The sequence below is a fragment of the Tamandua tetradactyla genome, chromosome 7 (assembly GCF_023851605.1).
Source record: "Tamandua tetradactyla isolate mTamTet1 chromosome 7, mTamTet1.pri, whole genome shotgun sequence".
Lineage (NCBI taxonomy): Eukaryota > Metazoa > Chordata > Mammalia > Pilosa > Myrmecophagidae > Tamandua > Tamandua tetradactyla.
In genome coordinates this window covers 5,057,041-5,072,312 of record NC_135333.1, presented here as the reverse complement: position 1 = coordinate 5,072,312, position 15,272 = coordinate 5,057,041, and the positions used below count along the sequence as shown (strand labels likewise).

The following is a 15,272-nucleotide window of genomic DNA, read 5'->3' as shown; positions in this document are numbered from 1 at the left end:
CACCTTCCAGGTCAAGACATAGAACCTTTTCATCATCTCAGAAGGTTTCTTCATACCCCTCTCCCAACCACCGTAGGGCAGCCACTTTTGTGACTTTTCACACTTTTGATTAGTTTTGCCTATTCTTGAAATTTATATCAATGGAGCCTTACAGTGATCACTCAGTTGTGTCCAGCTTGTTCCATCTATCTCGATGACTTAGCTCTTGGTCATATCTTCCTCTGGCTCCCGTGCTTCTATTTCAAATCCGTGCTCAGTAAGCCTCGCTCTCTGGGACCACTTCTCCTTGCCCTGCTTCCTGCCGTGTGTTTCCGGTCATTGCTTCTCTGACCACGTGACCCCACGGCGTGTCCCCTGCCAATGATGCCGATGGCAGCAACAGCAGTGACTCTTCTGGTGAAGCCACCGAGAACGTGTTCCTGTTGGTCTGGGATGGAAGTGCTACAGAGCAAGGGTATTTGACTTTTCGTCCTTCTAACAAGGGAAGGTGAGAGTCTGCAGCTTAGAACAGACAGGTTGGAGGGTTACCTTGATGATGAGCTCCACGACCTTGAGAAAGTCATTTGACCTTCCAGGCCTCAGTTTCGTCCTTCCCAGAATAAAGGAGTCATTTGGATTGGATGCTCTTTGAGGTCCCTTTTGATCCACAGTCTGTGATTTTCTGAGTCCTTCCCGTTCAGGTTCATTGAGAAGTCCTCTGTGTATATGCAGTTCCCAAGAGAAAAGTCTCTGTGCAATGTGTGTGTGTGTGTGTGTGTGTGTGTGTGTGTGTTTAAATTCCACCTTGAAGCTCAACACTCCTGTAGACCTAATTTATTTTATACCCTAGGTTTGAAAAAAGACATTTAAACAGCAGGAATTCTGAACTGGTGGAGAGTTGACCTGCTTTTATTGATTGATGAGGGACTTTTTTTCTTCTTGCTGACCTGGGTGCTTGCCTGTACCCATAGGCAAAGGGCTATTTGGTGGCCTCCTCTATAGAAAATTCGAGAGATGGATAAAAGGACAATTTTGTTTGGAGAGTATTTTGATGTCTTGGCTCAGTAGTTTTGGAAAATATGAAGACTCAGAAAAATCTGTATTTTTTAATTCAATTCAAAATGAAGCCCTGGAGGTAGCATGGAGAAGAGGCAGGCTGAGTAGTGGCATATGTGGGTCAGTTCCTGGGCTGCCTCCAGGAGGCATCTGTGAAATGGATGAGCAATCTCTTGCAGGGATAGTATAAGTGTCAGATTTTTTAAAAAGGGCCCAGAGGAAAGATATTGTTAGAATTAAACTTTGACACAGTCGAGTAAATGTTGGGTTTGGTTTAGGAAAGTTCCATTGGGTAACGAACTTATTCTGGATTTTCTTTCCTGGTTTGATCAGATCCTGGTGCCTTTAAAGTATTAATTTGATTCATCTCCTTAGTTATCTTGCTCACCTCCTTTGGCTCTGGAGGCTCTTCTACCCAACATATCCCTTTTCCCCCATCCCTGCTGCTAGCCAAGCTGTGCCTTCTCACAAATGTCCCGTCTCCTCTCTCTGCCTCCTAAATTCCTCTGCTCCCTCACAAGAAGCCCCTCCATGAGTCCATCTAAGATGTCTGCCACAGCACTACCTCTGCACCAGCATGGGGCGGGGGGGGGGGGGTGGATTCTCTCAGGAGGCCATGGCTGTCCTGGGGCTCAGAAGACTATACTTGGGAGATTTTCTCATCACTAGATGATTTTGGATATTTACTGCCATAGTATATTATGCCTAGATGGTCTAAGGTTCTTAATTGACAAAGCGACAGGCTGAGGCCCACAGAGGCTGAGTGACCTGCCCTGGGTCTCTCATATATTTTGCTTCTAATTTACTTTTCTTTTAAAGCATTGCCCAGAATATTTTACTAGTTAATGGAAAATCCAACGTACCTTTAATTTAGCTCTTTAAAATCTGCTATCATTTGTTGTTCTATTTTCTCTTCATCTGGGTTTGCCTTGCCCCGGCCATAAGCTCTTTGAGCATCTGGACTTAAGCCTCCCACAGATACTCAATCCTTAATTTTGACCAGTTAAATGCTCAATACATACTTGTCTTAAATGGAAGTCTGTAAGAATGGATACATCATGCAAGATGTCCTTGCATGCAAATTATTTGTGACCAGCTCTAGACTTAGAACATAGGAGATGGTACGCCGTCTCCTTCCCCACTTGTTTGGCAGTCACTCCTCCCCACCCCCTCGCCATTTACTTGTATTAGATAAAGTCAAGGCCAACCAAAAGGGCAGTGGAGGCTAAGGGGTTAATCCGTATCCTCAGTCTTGTTCTTTTGCCTCCTGTTCTCAGAACAACCTTGAAACATTACCTGCAAGTTACTGGAGCTTTAAATCGAAATGTCAACCCTCTCTTCATTTCCACTTACCGTGCCTGCCCCCGTGGGACGGATTGTACTGATTTTACAGTGGGTGATATCCTTCCTAATAATTCTTCTGTGGATGGCTTAATCCATGTAACATCTGCTGCGCCGACAATGGGCTCATGGATAATGAGGACTTGGATCTTACCCTTTCGTGATGTCATTTGGCTTCCAGCTTCGGAAAATCAGAACCAAACATAACCAAAACAGAACAGAAAGACATTTTTTTCTGAGTGCATTGTGACCTCAGGGTTCTCAGTGCATGGGTAGACCTGGACGCCTGGGGACATCCCCGGTGCTAGGGTATTAGCTAAAGCCCAAATCAAAGTGCATTTCAGTAGAGGAGGTAGGGCTGTGTGTTGATGTCAGCTTTTCAGCAAGACCAAATGTAAAGGGATGCTGCTTTTAGTTTCAACAGGAGATTTGTGTCTGTCTGTCTGCCAGGGTGTGAAAGATGGTTGGCTTAATTCAAGCTTTCTGTGTTATCTAAGAAAATGGTGTTTTTGGTTGTCTAGATCCCAGCTCTACTGGGTAGCTATATCGTACGAACACATCTGACTAATTCATAATTTGAGACCCATTAACTTTGTCTTTGTAGATCCAGATTCGACACGGTGCTTGCTGTTCATTTGCTTAAAATAGAGGTTCAAGTCCCAGACCAGGAAGAGACTGTCAAGGCTTACTTCGTAACCTCCTTTAAAAGATCTGAAGTTGCCCTTCAAGCGATAGAGAAGTAATTTATAAGCCTTCCCCTTAAACTAGTTTCCAAAAATAGTGGGGTTATCTCACAATCAAGGTTGCCACACCGCCAAGGTCCACTTGAGTTTCGGAACTTTGGCGCTTTCTCCTGCAGAGGTTCAGGGTGCTGAGCTACTCAGCATATAACAGCTTCTGTGGCTCTCTGGAGACCCCCAGGCTGCTGTAGGTCCTGGCCTAGAAGTGACCTTGCTTCTATGAGCACTATAATCTCAAAAATTCTGAGTAAACCTGGGGATCTCATTGGCCTGCCCCCCTATGCTCCTCATTATAAATGACCAACTAAGAGGTCACAGGCACTGGGGAGGAGAAAGCCCCTGCTGTCCCTTACCCCAGGCAGTGCCCACCCACTCTGAGCTTAGGCTATACTGCTGACCCCCAGCTGAGGTTCCCTGCCCTCACTGAGGTGTGAACCCATGGATCCCTGGTGCCACGGAGCTGGTGAGGGAGTCAGGTCATCCTTGGACTCCAACTTCCCGCTTACTTGTCTCTTTCATGGGCCCCATGTCCTGCCCAGCAGACCCCCTGGGCTGTGGGAACCCCAAGCAGAGAGCCATCTGCCCCCCTGAACAGGCTCATGTCTACCCCTCCTTGAGATATTGGGTCTAGAAGAGGAGGGCTTGTTGGACAGGAAGCTGGGCCAGCCTTGCTGTGCTACTCAGCAGGCCATTGCTTGGTCTCCTTGCCTCTTTTTGTTTCTGACCAGCGTTATCCTATTTTTGACAACTTCCCATCCACTGAATAGGCATATGTGGGTAGAGTCCCTGCCCTCACCTCAGAGTGAAATCAGTTTGGGCCACAGGAACGGCTCATCGATCACCGGGGATTGCTTCTAAAACAGGCTGTTTGTCTCTGCAGCATGAGAGGGCAGCTGAGGACACCAGCTCAGCAGAAGGATAGCTAAATACAATCCCATGGGCTATTTCCTGGCCCAGTTGCCTGATTTGCGAATTGGCCCAGAGAGGGCCTGACACTGAGCATGCATGTGTGTCCTTGGAGTGCCTCGCGGATAGTCTTTAATCTGTTCTGCTGTCATTCTTAGGTCAGAGGATCCTTAGATGACTCATACGGTTATTGGGATAGTCTTGGTGTGCATTTCTGAGTTCCTCCATATCTGCAAGAGACAATTATTAAGCAAATGCTGGGTGCTGGGGGCTGGGCTCTTGGGATACAAGATGAATGATAAATGTGGTCCCAACACTCATAAAACTCACAGTCTTAAGGAGACCATAGGCAAGGAAACAGGTCTGTTGGCTAGCTATTGGTGTGTAACAAACAACAGCAAAAGCTTCAATGCCATACCACAATAAACCTTTCGTACTCGTGGATCTGTGGGTCAGCAGGGGCAGCTCTGGTCAGGCTGTCAGGGACTTTGATTCGGGCGATTTTATTTCATGTCTGTTCGTTCTGAGTCCTGGACCAAAGGGACAATAGCCACCTGGTAAGAGATCCTCTTTTTATGATGACAGAGTCACAAAAGAGCAAGTGGAAATGTGAGACACTTCAGGCTTAGACTTAGAACTGATAGATCGTCCACATATCCTTGGCCAATGCAAGTCATATGGCTAAGCCCAAAGTTAGGGAGCAGGGAAGTGCCTGCCTCCCATGCCAAGGTCATAGGTTCAGGAGAACTGGGTTAATACTGTAAGCCACCACAATGACCACAGTGTAGTGGGTGAACCCAGAGGCCAAGTACAGACTGCTGGAGGAGCTTGGGGTGGCAGCAGGAGGGGGGAGGTGGTCGGGGCACTAGAACAGGGTGGCACAGGTTTGCATTCAGTTCTTGGACTGTGGTGGCCAAGCTCTCCGGATAGGGTCTGAGAAGGTTCTAGTTCCTTGCCTGGGGGCCTCTGTGTGCACATGGCTGTGGTCACTCCATTGTCTAGAGAGTGCATGAAGACTAGTATTACCTAATCCCTGGGGTTCTGGTCTTGCAGGGCCTTGACAGACTCATGGAGGGGCGTGGTGAGGCCCTGGGCTTGTCTTGCTCCTGCCTAGGGATGGGCAGGCTCTGGTCTCAGGCCCTGGTCCAGCCCCCTGCACAAGACTTGAGCGTAGCCTAAGACACAGCAGGAAGTGGCTGACCCATGGGCCCATTTCTCCCAAGTCCTTGGCTAACATCTGGTGCCTCTGAGCATGGCACTAGGAGCTCTCCTCCATCCCTTCCATGTACGTACGTGGAACTCTTCCACGGCCACTTGCCTAGTCCAAGCTACTAGCATCTTTTGCCTTGCCTGTTATAATAGCCTCTATGACGGTTAGGTTCTGTGTCAACTGGGCCAAGTGATGGTGCCCAGTTGTCTGGTCAGGCAAGCACTGGCCTGACTGTTACTGCCAGAATTTTCCATGGCTGGTTGATAAATCAGAAGGCTGGTGTATTAAATCATCAGTCATTTGATTGCATCTGTGCCTGATTATCTGTGATCCACTAAGGGGGTGCCTCCTACCAACAATATAGTCCAAATCAATTGAAAGCTTTTAAGGAGGAAAAGAGACTCTTTCACGGCTTCTTCAGCCAGCAAGCCTTTCCTCTGGAGTTCATCCAGACCCTTCATCGGAGCTGCAAGCTTCACAGCCTGCCCTATGGATTTTGGACTCTTCCATTCCCATAGTTGTGTGCGACACCTTTATAAATCTCACATTTACAGATCTGTCCTGTTGGTTCTGTTTCTCTAGAGAACCCTGACTAACACAGCCTCCTAACAGGGGGTCTCTCTGCTTCCACCAGTTGCTTTCCTCTATTCCTCCACACAGCAGCCCAATCTTTCTAAAATGTGACTCAGAACGTGTCATTCCCCACTTACCTCCCTCCATGACTTCCCATTACATTGAGAAAGAAAGAAAAAAAAAATCCCAACCCTGCTCCTCTCTCCATTGTGGTCCCCACTCCAGCCACACGGCCTCTCAGTCCCCCTGTGTGACAGTCCCTTCCCGCCCCCAAGGGCACATCCTTTGCCAGGAGGGCTCCAGCCTCCCCCCTCCCCATGTCACCTTCTCATTCATTGATTCAATTCAAATCTCATCCTCCAGGGAAAACCTCCGCAGCTTTCCAGGCTTCCGTGACCCAACCAGCGACCAAATTTCCCGGTTATGCACACTCGTAAAGCACTCACTCTGCCTGAAATTGTGCATGTGATGATCTGGTTAAAGCTTGTGCGCTCCCATGAAGGACCAGGGGAGGTGCCCCTCACCGTGAGCCCTCAGAATCCAGTACAGAGCACACCAGGTGCTCAGGACGTATTGCATGGGCGAATGAGCGATATGATGACTGTAGCATTGTATGGGATATGATTTCAGATTCTTTTTTAATTTAATTGAGGCAAGACCCTTGAGGGCAATCCTTGGTGCTTATAGCTGAAATAGTAAATAATCACACCTACCTTGTCAGAAAGCATATATACAAATTCCACATCTCTCCCTTTCCCTTGACTTTGTCAAACATGGAACTTAAAGGCAAAGATATCCAGCCATTGCTGAGAACATGCAGAGGTGACTTAGGGAGTGAGAAGGTGGTGGAAAATGTGTTTTTAACATCCCCATTTTCCTTCCCATGTGATAACGCACATCCCTGATCCTTCCCCTCCAGTCTGTCCTTCCTCTCAGCTCTGCTCCGTGCTGCCAGGGATAATACCCAGGAGCTGGGTGCCGGGCAGGGCAGCCCACCAAGCTCTGGTGAACGCCTTCACCTCCCAGGGTGTTGCTGGGAAACAACTTCGTAGGAAAAATCGTTCAAAACCCACGGAGACTACCAAGGCCCGCAAAATCTGGTGTAAAGGGGAACTCGCTGATAAAGCTTTTGCCTAATCTTATCCTCGTGCTGCCCTTGGCGTGGGACTTGGCTGGAGAGGAGGCAGGGTGGGGTGGGACACCAATCCAATGCAGGTGCTTCCTGGTGGCTGCCACAAACAGGCAGCGATTCCTGAAGTCTGAACACCCAGGGTGACGGCGCCTGCTTGTTCCCTGGGATTTGTGTCATTTGGCTGTCATCTCATCACGTCCCTGCTTGCCGGGGGCGTCTGCCTCCCAGAAGCCTCTTGATTTGCAGCTGAAGGCCAAGCAGGCTTGAAGACAGCATTCCGATGAGCAGAGGCGAGGGGAGCTATAACGCCTCAGACCAAGGCCGGGTCAGAGTCATAAGACTGGGAAGCCACGAGTGCCGTAACTGAAAGGGGCAGTAGAGTTTGGTGAGGATCAGGGAGCAAGATGCAGAATCATTGACATTTGTGAAGGAAGGTTAAAGGATTTCCTGGTTGGCATATTCTCACAGGAAGTGACATGCTCTATTGAATAAGTACTTTGGGTGTGTATATGTTGTGTCTGCACGGAGCTGAATGAGACAGTGTCTTTGAGGCGCTCGAAGCTGGGGTAGGGAGAGAGACACGTGAAATACTCAATGAAATTACTAAGAGGAAAGCGCCGGGCCTGAGGTCTGAAGTTGCCTGTACTAAGGGCTGAGGGCTGAGAGAGGCAACAGAGGCCCTGCTTAGATGAGTCAGAAGAGGCTTCTCAGAAGAGTCAGACTTTAATCAGGGTTTTTAAGGATGAATAGAAGTTTTCCAGGCACACTGATGGGGAAGGGCATTTCAGACCTAGGGAACAAAGCAGGACAAATGTGCAATATCAGGAAAAGATGCAGCCAAGAATGCAGGAGCAAAGGATGCCTCATGATTTCCTTCAAATGAATAGAGGGTTATTTTGGTAGCACTGGAGATAAGGTCTTCTTTCTCTAGACTGTGGATTCAAAAAGAGATTGTAGAGCCCTCACTATTAGTGTTATTTCCATTTTACAGATGAGAAAAATGGAGGGAATTCAAATACTTTTGCCAAAGTCACACAGGTATTTAAGTGGCAGATCCAGTTTTCAAATCTTGAATCCACATTTTTTTTCACTAACCCGTGTGGCTTCCCTGGAAGGGGAGCTGAGGGCTGATGATTTGGGCTAAGGTGGGATTTGGTGGCAATGAAGACCAAGCAATGCAGGGGTGTTTTCTGAATGGCTGGAAGGTCATCCCGCTTGGGGGTAGGAGGCTGGTAGAACAGTGGCTTCCAAACTGTGGTCCCAGGAAGGCGGTCCCAGGAGATGCCATCAGGTGTGCAATGGGACAAAGATGGTCTCTGCAAATCAGCTCTCTGCATCTGCAAATCTGCAGGACTTCTCAGAGTCTTTACAAGCCAATGTGCGCAGTGTTTTTAGGAAAACTCAGCATATCGTGGTTTTCAGTATGTGGTCCTGAGACCCTTTCAGGTGTTTATGATATCAAAACTACTTTCACAATAATATTAAGGCCCTATTTACATTTTTCATTCTTATTCTCTCATGAGCATACAGTGGAGTTTTCTAGAGGCTGTGTGATAAATGATATCACAACAGATTGAACACAGAAGAAGAAAATGAGAACCCAGCTCTTGAGCCAGATATTAAACAAATTTGCAAAAATGCAAAACAATGCCAACTTTTTCATGGATTTTTTTTGTTTGTTTTTGGAAATAGCACCGTTTTTCATAAAAATACAGGTATTTATGTTGACACATAGTGAGTTTATTAGTTTTTTAAACTGAATTAATAAATATCTACAAAACTTTGAATTTCAATTTCTAGTTTATAGTAAATGCTGACAGATATAACCCGCATAAACAAAAGCTCTTTGGAGCGCTCGATGATTTTAAGTGTAAAAGGTTCCTGAAACCAGGAAGTTGGAGAACTGCTGGTAGTATTTCCTAACTGATTTGCTCCAGAAGCCCCCCTTCCTGTTTCTACTTTTAGGTCGGGGAGGAACTCTGAGGATCTCTTGGTAGTAGTTTTCCATTTGTAAAGTAATATGGACCCGGAGATCTGTTGTAGAGCTGGAGGAACATAATATCACAGTAGACAATGATTTGGAAAATGGAACAACTTAATCCTGAATCCAAATCCTGGCACGATCACTTAGCATCTGCCTTCTGAGCCACTGTTGCCTCATCTCTATGATGGAGAGGAGAAGTGGAGGATGGTGTGGATATAATAATCATAGTATTAATAATAATATTACCTGCACTCTAGGGTTGCTGAGAAAACTTCATGTGAAAATGCATGTCAGCGCTTGATCCATAGCGAGAATTCAGTAAATAATTGCTATATTACTTCTGTATTACCAATCTACAGTAATATTACTGTGATCATTATATCGTAATTTGAGTAATTATAGAATAAAAATTTTGATCTAAATCTCTGAGGAATGGAGCAAGAATTTACTCTGAAAGTGAGTAAAGAGGAAGAAAGTACCAGTTAGAAGAAATGATTTCCATGGGGTATGGACACAAACCCCCACATGGAGAGGCTGGAGGTGGGTTTCCACAGCGGTGGTTGGCAGTGAGGGGCAACTGTCCATCAGTTTAGGCAGGATTTAAATGGAGAGAATTTCTGTACCTTTTTGGATGCCCGATGCCCGAGAGCGTGTCATAGCACAGAGCTCCCTGGGTGGCAATCTGTCAGTGGCATCTGAAAGGCAAGAAAATAAAAAGACCTGCCCTCTCTGTCTAGGACCATCTAAATCTCTCACCTCTCCCCATGTGGAGCTTTTCCCTGCCGTCTGCCTCTGTGTAACCGCTTCTTTGGCTGATGGGGTGAAACTGAGAGACATGTCTGGCCTTGATATATTTAGAGTCAGGAAATAGGAAAGTTTTACAAGTAAAACCAGAGCAGGAGACCAATCAGATCTCCTGGGAATGGTAGAGTTTGTGTGAGTGTGTGCGTGTGTATGGTGTGTGCCTGCATGCATATGTGTGCCTGTGTGAACATGTGTGTGTGAGCATGTATGTGTGCCTGTGTGAACATGTGTGTGTGTATGTGTGCATATGTGAGTGTGTACATGCATGTGTGTTTAATAATTTGGTTCAAAGACTTGATTATCTCTAGAAGGAAGCCTGATGGAATGTTAAAATTCCAAGTTAAAGCCTGGGACTTCTTTCCTTATTTGAACTTCGGTTTCTCTATCTGTAAAATGGGACCAGTGGTCACATACCTCTGTAGCACATGGTATGCGGAAGTTAACAGAATTATACACCTTTGCAAACACTAAGTGCTCTGAAAAGAATTTGTTCCCTTTCCAACCGCTAAGAAACCACTGAATTGTTGGCCAAGGAGGAAAAATAGCAGAACAATAGCGGCTCAACTATCTGTGGCATCCTAAGCCTTCTTTCAAGTTTCTCTCGTCATGGACTGACAGCAGTCGAGAACAATCAGCCCACGGGTAAGGAGCCCAAGTCTGTTCTGCACAAAACGTCCTTGGCTCCCATGTGCTTCTCCTTGGATGGAAGCCACTCTGTGGCCTTGAGACACACGGCCAGGGACAGCTCTGGGTGAAGGGTGGAGGGGCAGCATGTCCACACGCTGATGTTGGCAGAAGCAAACATTCAGATAAAGAATTGGACGAGAGGAGAATTGAAGAGGTGAAGGAGAGTATTCCACCAGGGCTGCAAAACAGAGCTGCGTCCTGTAATGGAGGAGAGCTGGTAAGCAAATCCGTGCCAGCTCAACTTCTGATCTTTGTTCTGTACCTTGAAAGTAACAGTGAAATAGGGTTAATGCCTGCGTTGGATGATGTTCCACGGGGCTGAACCCCCTGAAATGACCTTAGAGATAGAGAGTCAATGCAGAGGCTTCCCGGCTTGGCTAGGTGGCAGAGTGACAGAGGTGGCACTTGGCCTAGAGGTACAGTGACTGCATGCTTTATGGGACAAGCTGGGACACTTTTTGAGAATGAAAAGAGGTGCTAGGAATAATTACTTTGACTAGCAGGAACAAACTGGGACTGTCTGGTAATGGAGACATATGGTTACCTGCCTAGAGGTCAGGAGACAGTAATGGAGGTGCTTAAACACGTGGTGGTTTCCCATGGAAAACTGGCCCGGCCATTGCACAAAGGTTTAACACACAGGTAGAAATAGTCCCAACGTTTTTATAAGGATGGGTTGGCCAGCTAGGGATTCTTGGGAAAAGGACAACAGGAGGTTATGCAATTTGTGAAAGGGGCCCCCTTCCTGGCAGTCTGGTTTGGAGACCCAAACTAGTATTTGAGTCATCAGAATACCCCACATCCTTCAAAACTCTTTCACAAAATCCACTATTTCATCAGAAAATCCACCCAACACTGCAAGAGTGGATGAAACTGGGAAGTGAGGCACTCGAGGAACAGATGTACCCAAGGCGACTTAGCCTGCAAGGAATGAGTTTTTTCTCTGTATGTGGCTGCAAAGATATTCTATCAACTCTGCTACCAGCTGAGATAGTAGCTTAGGCCCAAGTTTCTTATAACTCATTTCTCCCTCACCAATGACACTCAGAAGGAGTGCAGAAAATTAGGAAGAGGAAGCTCTCAGTTGTGCCATGGAAGCAAGAATCCTTTGTCAGATGGAGAAGGGAATGCTGGGAGCTTGTCTGGATGTTGGGCCAAGACTCCACCCAGGTATTTTATTTGTTCTCATGGTTTTCCAACACGAGCTGAGCCCAGTATGGTATTGCTAAGAACTCAGGGAGCAGGATGGGCTGGGAATGAAGGCTCATCAAACTCCCAAGCCCTCAAGACAAAGGACAGTGATTTACTACCCCTGAGATTTCATGGAATCAGAGAAAGTCAGAGGTGAATGTGACCTTGGTGATCACCTCCTCTGACTCCCTTATTTAAAAGATGACAGAGTTCCCGCCTGCCATGCTGGAGACCTGGGTTCAATTCCTGGTGCCTGCTCATGCAAAAAAAAAAAGATAAGGCAGCTAAAGCATGGAATAGGAAGAGCAGGTGAAGAGGGGGGATCTCAGTGCCTGCTCTGCACTAAGTGTTTCATTCTTATTACTCTCACTGAATCTGCAGAAAAACCTGAAATAGGAAATACAGTACGAGATTAACTTTGCCGCCCAAACTCACAAAGTTGGTAAATTGGGGAGGTAAGATTTGAACTCAGTTCTTGGCCTGACCCCAAAACCCATTTTCTTTGTATCACATCACCCTGAATCTTCCTAAGATTTAGAGAGATTAAGGCCCTTGCCCAAAATTGCTGCACCTGTAGGAGGCTAGGCCAAGTAGAAGGAAGACTGACCCACTAAGTCTTTTCAGAGCCTGCTCTCATTGTGAGTATTTTCTCTTTGAATTTGCAACCCTAGGCAGTTACCAGGGCTGCCAAAGTAAAGATACATTTGAAAGAGAGGAGCCACCCACTTCACCAGACTGACCCATAGACAATTTCCATGACTCTGAGGCTATCAAATGCAATTACCCCAAGATGTGAGCACTAAGTCCGCTTTGTAGATATGATCAGGGTTAGTTTTTCCATTATCTCAGAAAAACCGGATAAGCCAGAAGCAAACCAGGCCCAGACATGAGAAGGCAGGCTCCGAAACCCTACCTCACCCCCAGGAGAGGCCCACTGTGGCTTCTGGGAGGTGGAAAATGGCAGATTTACATGTGAGAGGCAGCAGCAGATTTAGCCCCACAGGCAGTCCCTTTCCTTCCTAAGACATTGCCACATGAGGAGGGGTCCAGAGAAGTGGCGGGAAGAGAGGAAGGTGGATGGGCCACTGGGCAGGTGACCTCATGATCTCCAGAAGAGGTGGTGCAGTGGGAGCTGTCATCCTCCAGAAGCCTGTGGGTCCCCCCAAAAAGGGAAAATCTGAGCTTTACATGGGGCTGGTGGGCTTCTCTAGAGAAAGCCTGGATCCACCAGGCAGGGCAATTAAGCAAGCAGTGAAGTGTATAAGGAGCTGTCCTTGAGGCAGGGGCCAAAAGATATGAACAAACAGGTTGTTTTGGAAAAGTGTCTGCCATCCTCCCCCTTGACCTGCATCCAGGTCCTGGTATCTGAAGAGTCCTTTGCGTTCTTTGTTGATTGCCACTTACCACATCCTTGAGAAACAGGTCAGCACAGGTGGCCCTTGTCATACACAGGCTCGATATTTGGAACTCTGACCTGCACAGAGGTGAGCTGAGTTACTCAGCATTTCTGAGCCTCAAGCCAGCCCTTCCTGTCACTTGGCTGCTGCTGGGCTGTTCCCCTACTCAGATAACATGCCTGTCCATTTCCACCACCAGTGAAATCTGCTCACCTTCCAAAATCCAGCCGAAATAGTCTCTTCCTCTACCAGCCACCTTCTTTTCATTTCTTCACTTGTATAAATCCAGAAAATTGTAAACACTCTCCAAAGCAGAGAGCAGAGTACAATGCATCCTCACCTCCCCAGATTCAGTGATTCTCAAGCTTGTACCATATTTGCTTTGTCTATTTCTTTTTTTGCCTCTCCTTAATTTTTCTCTGAATTATTTTAAAGAATCATGTTATTTCATGCCTATATTCTCGATGGTTTTCCTAAGTAGCACGGAAATTCTTATTCATAATGATTTTGTGGTTGTTCGGCCTAGAAATGAACATTTTTCAGTGAAAAGTCATTCCCTGCTATCATCCAATACCCAACCCATATTGAAATGTTCCCAATTTTCCCCAATTTTCTAACAGTTGATTTTGAATAGGGTCCACCACAATATTTGGTTGAGTTCTTGAAGAAATGTAGAACGTCCCACACACGGCTTCTTAGCTTCTTGATACTGTCCCTTGCACCCTCTCCCCAACACATGCCCATCTGGGGACCTTGTTCTAGGGGCCCTTAACTATGCCTGCCTGTGACCTGCCCTCATCACGCCCTCTGGAGCGTGAGCTTTTAGACGGCAAACTCGATGTGCTCTTGGCATCTTTATATTCTCCGTGGTCCCCAGGGTACTGCACTGTGTTTAATAAGCATCTCATTGATGCTTAAAAATTTTTTTATCAGAGGGATGGTGGAGTGAATTTTTCCTTTGCCACTTAAAAATTCAAGACCTGAGGTTTTGAAATCCTCTGTCACTGGGAGTGACGGCTGGGTCAGTAGGGTTTTATACATAGAGCAAAAGATGAATTAGATGCCATTTGAGATCTATTATGTTTGCCTATTTGTCAAGAGTTAGAATCCTGAGATGCATTTGAGATCCATTATGACACTGCAATTCTGATATCCTGAACCTGGTTCAGGCCAGACATTGACGTTGCCCTCTGATTTTGTTCTGAGATTCATCACTCTTATTGTGGTTAAATTCCATAGGCTGGCACGACCTGAGAAGACAAATCAGGGCATGGTTTCTTGCCAACACTCTTACTGCTTAGCAAGGGGCAGGAAGGGTGTTGCTCTGTAGCTGAGTTAGGTCGCCAGGAGGTGGGGACCTGGCGTGTTGGGTGGCAGTGCCTCCTGCCCCTGCCCTTGGAATTTGTTTGTTTCTAGAGGCATAACCTGTACTTCTAGAACGAGGCATAGAATGAGAGCAAATGAAAAAAATGTGGCTTGGATTATGGCATTCAGCCTTACGATTCATCTATTCAACAAGCTCTTTTGGAGGATCTACCACGTCATGCCTGGGTTCTAGGGGTCCAAAGATGGTCAAGACCACCCTGCTGCCAAGAACGGTTAGACAGACAAGCCACTAATGTCTTGATGGAGAGAAACACCAAGCACAGTGGGAGATGGAGAAGGGCACCCATCTCAGACAGCTGGGGTAAAGGAAGGCTTCCTGGGGGAGGCCGCTTCCAAACTTAAAGGATAAATAGAAGGTTGCTAGAAGAAGGGAGAAGGAAAGAGGGAAAAGCATTGGCAATTTATTCCGAAGAGAGAGAATCGCATGTGGAAAGGGAAATTGCCTTTAACCCTATACTTTTAGAGACGATTGTGATGTCATTCCCATAAATGATTTTTTGTTTTTAAAGAGGGGGATTCAGGGAGGTCCTGGAGTAAGACAAATTAAAATTATGGTCACAGAATCTCTGGGAAACAGTTCAATATCCTGACCTTATTTCATACACCGTGCAATACACATCCACCCACAAAGTAACTAAAACCCCACATTTGTGCCAGTTGGTGAAGGACGGGGTGGGGCAGAGGGGTCAGGGTAGATGCAGTTGTTACATTCAAGAAATCAGAGTTTTATGCCTGGTCTACACGTGAGCGGAATCACCCAGAATATCTCCATGGCTCTTCTGGGGATTGGAAATTTAGGGCAGCAGACCATATCTCAGAGCAAGGAAAAGTTTCTCTACCTGAAGCAAAGCAGACTGCTTTATGTTGGCTTACTGATAAGCCTGAG

General features: G+C 46.6%; 1 long non-coding RNA gene across 1 annotated transcript in view; it reads left to right on the top strand.

Moving 5' to 3' along the window:
• Window positions 1–10,544: 10,544 nt before the first annotated feature.
• Window positions 10,545–15,272, top strand: part of LOC143689464 (uncharacterized) — a 45,741-nt gene continuing 41,013 nt past the window's right edge. The window contains exon 1 of the long non-coding RNA XR_013178798.1: window positions 10,545–10,629. This is a non-coding gene — a long non-coding RNA (uncharacterized LOC143689464). The remainder of the gene's footprint in view (window positions 10,630–15,272) is intronic.